At 43.0% G+C, this 3,626-nt stretch overlaps 1 long non-coding RNA gene across 1 annotated transcript in view; it reads left to right on the top strand.

Annotated features, from left to right (window-relative positions):
- The first annotated feature begins 2,249 nt into the window (after positions 1-2,249).
- LOC112449871 overlaps positions 2,250-3,626 on the top strand; it is a 28,366-nt gene continuing 26,989 nt past the window's right edge. Inside the window, exon 1 of the long non-coding RNA XR_003038411.2 lies at positions 2,250-2,667. This is a non-coding gene — a long non-coding RNA (uncharacterized LOC112449871). The remainder of the gene's footprint in view (positions 2,668-3,626) is intronic.

Below are 3,626 nucleotides of genomic sequence, written 5' to 3'. Positions count from 1 at the left end.
CATCCATCCATCCATCCATCCATCCATCCATCCATCATCCTTCCATCTATCCATCCATCCATCCATCATCCTTCCATCATGGTAGTAGCTGAGGGTCGTCCCCAGCAGGCGCTTGTTTTTAATAAATCTGAGGGACTTTTCAAGGATTTATCTGATTACAGTGAGGTGGCTCGATGTTTGGACCTGATCCTTTTTTTAAATCTTAATAAGAAGAAGTAAAAACTGAGCAGACGAGCTTCGAGCCAAACTAAAGAAGTCAAAGCAGCTCCAACCATAAAAACAAATCTTTCCGTCGTGTTTCAGTCCAGCCAATCTGAAGCCGTGAAGACGTACACTCAGGTCTTTCATACGAGCCGTTTCCCGTGCAGAGCAAAGCGCGCTCAGTGGTTCGTCTGTGGAAGAAACGAGAAGCAGCTGGTTTTCCTTCAGGACGTCCTGAGAGCAAGAACCACATCTGTTACGTAACACACAATTAGGCTTTGTTTAAAACACGAAGAGCAGACTTATATAACCTGGGCAGCCGTCCACATGTGTGGAAACATTTCTAATCCAGAACAGATGCAAGTGATGAAGCTCATCTTTGACTCGAAGAAAAGACAAGTCATTTGGGTGTTCGGTCCTTAAGAACGAGGATCAAAATATGCAAATTTAAACTCGTTTAGTTTGAAAATAAATGAATGAATGCATGTTGCCCTGCAGCTTTCACACAGAGTTTCAAACTTGGACCAGATGTGGAGCTTTGTTGTTCTGCGTTTGGACTCATGATGGCTGAAACCCAGGAGGAGGAGGGAAATAAAGTGCTGCTTCGTGCAGTCTGTAGTGACAGGAGGACGAGGTCCGACGGACGAGCGGAGACTCAAATGGGCCTAAATTCAAGGTTTTTATTTGGCTTGACTTCCATCCTGCTCTGTGCAGGGAGGAGGGTAAAAAGGAAAGCCTCTCAGCTCAGCAGAGTTGTTGTGTTCTGACCAATCAGATCCCAGGATTTAAAGACCTGGACCCAGACGTGTGCCTTCGTCACCATCCTCCTCCTCCTCCTCTCCATGGTGGGACACACCTTTCTCCTGAAATCTGGAGGAAAGGAGGAGAAACTTCCTGCGACTCTGAGGGCAGATTTATTTCCATGTGTGTTAGAGCTGGAACGTTCTCTTTGTCTGTATTTATCAGGTTTTCATCTCCAACATTAAGGATGTTTTTCTCTGTTCATATTTCTTCATGTGAACAGGCTGGACTTTCCACGATGCTTTCAAAGAGTGCCTTCTGTGATCAGATACGTCTAAACGGTTTCAGTTGTTGTCAAATAAGTTTTCTTTTAGATGAGTTGAATTAAATCAGCACAACTCTTCGCTCATCTTATTAAAACTTACAGTTTAAGACACGTTCAGCACTACTTTTTTAATCTTAACATCAGTAAATAATGTTTTTTAGATGAGTCGACCTGAAGCAGAGTCAACATCCAGGTTAAATATGGCCGCAGTTTCTCTAATTACTTCAACGAAAGGTTTAAAAACTTCATTTTGGAGCAAAGATTTTTCAGTTGTTACCAGGGGTGGAAATAAATTTTTTTTACCAGCCACTCAAATATTTTACCAGCCACTATTTTTTGTTGTGACAAGAAGTAATTTCATATGATGATGATGATGGAGGTGGGTGGAAGCAGCTGTGCTGCCCTACAAGCTGAACAACACCTCTTTCTGGACACTGCATGGAAATAACTAGATTTTTCTTATTTTATTTTTTTATTTTAAGCCATTAAAAGATGCATATCTGCACATAAAAAAATCAGACAAGTGAAATTTATTTCTGTGGAGTGTTTTTGAAGTATTTTTTGTGCTTTTGTAAGTTTTTGTATGTAAGTTGTGATGTTTTTCAGACACTTGCTGCTTTTAATGCATAGATCTATTTGTGCTACCCGCTTATATTTAACAGGTGGGATATTCTGATGAAGGAAGTGATTTTTGTGGTTTTAGAAAGACGTCAGACATAGCTGTTCAGTCGTGCTACGGTAGGAAAACCTGACGAGGAAGCACAGATCGTCAGAACACCGAACGCACACTGACCGACGTCATGACGTCATCTTCTTCTTCATGATTTTTATTGGTGGTTGGTAAACAACTGAAGGAATCAATACCGCCACCAACTGGTAAACCTTTCTCCTTCTTGCATTTAGCAACAACTCGAGCACATTGCTGCCCCCTATATGTCAGAAGGACAAATAACACCTTTTCTGTTCAAATGTTTACCTGCATTTGGCCGGGGGGCTAATTTCCACCTCTGAGTTTTTACGGTTAAAACGAGGCCGACTCTGAGCTGAAACACTCCTGATAAGTTTCTGTAACTGTTTTCACTGAAAGTGTCAAAGTTTAGAGAAATAGAAGATCAAAGAGAGAGAGAGAGAGAGAGCCGTCTGGAAGTCAGGTGACTGATGAGAGGACTGGGATCAGGTGAGCCAGGAGCAGGAAGTGACAGGTTCTGCTGATCTGGGTCCAGGCAGGTCAGCGTCACAGAAGAAGAAGAAGAAAGGACGACGATGAAGGTCGAGTCTTCGGAGAGGACAACTTTTATCAACCCAGTCCTTAACGAGTCCTGGGAAATCCGGAGGGGCTTGTTTCCATGGAGACCGTCTGAAGGTGGACTGGACTGAGCTCACCTGGACACCGGGAACAGGTAAGGAGCTTCTTCATGACGGTGCAGTTTATGAAGGAGGAGTCAGTTAAACGCAGAAACAGAAGAAGCTCTGGTTGGAGAACCTGGAGCCGGTTCTGTTGACAGTTTGGCGCCACCTGCTGGCCAACCTTCAACCCTGCAGCTCCATGAAACTGGATCTTTTAAAGACTGTAATGTCCTGTTAGGGTGTGAATGTTGGGTGTAACGGGTGCGTGGGCGCCGCTCGGCCAGCTTCTCGCTGATGGAGATGGTTTTAGGTTGAACTAAAAGTAAACGGAGGCTGTAAACACATCCATCAGAGTTAAAGCTGCTGAACTAAACCTGAAATAATCTGCTGCTGGGGAGGGACTCGGAGGATTTCTCCTTTTTAAAAACCAGCAGCTTCTGCAGGAAATCAAACCTTTAAAGCCTCGACTTCCTGTGAAACGACGCCTGGACGGCTGTGGTCACATGACCTCTGAGTCAGACGTATTTGTTTTATTTTTGAATTAAACCTTAACTTTCATTTAATTCATATTTCTTTAGTTAACTTTTTAAACTTCATTTGAATTCCATCATCCATCTTCCTGCAGTTAAGAGACTTTTATTTCCCAATAAACAGAAAATGATTTTTGGGGATTTATTCAAAAAATACATTTATTTTGAAAATAAACGGTTAAAGTTGGACCTGTGCAGAGACGTTTTGAGTTGGTTTAATATGATCGTTTTTCAGAGTTTTTCTTGGTTGGATGTTTGGATTTATTTGTGTTTCTGGAGTCGATGTTTGAACCTCGGTGGTTTCCTGAAGGTGGAGATTCTGATTTAACTTCACCTCAGGTGGACCTGAAGACAAGATTTAAACGTCTTCATCTTCTGCTGACCTGCAGGACTCGTTGGTCTCTCCTCGGACTCGTTGGTCTCTCCTCGGACTCGTTGGTCTCTCCTCGGACTCGTTGGTCTCTCCTCGGACTCGTTGGTCT

Source organism: Kryptolebias marmoratus, linkage group LG18, assembly GCF_001649575.2.
Source record: "Kryptolebias marmoratus isolate JLee-2015 linkage group LG18, ASM164957v2, whole genome shotgun sequence".
Lineage (NCBI taxonomy): Eukaryota > Metazoa > Chordata > Actinopteri > Cyprinodontiformes > Rivulidae > Kryptolebias > Kryptolebias marmoratus.
This window is presented reverse-complemented; position numbering and strand designations above follow the sequence as displayed.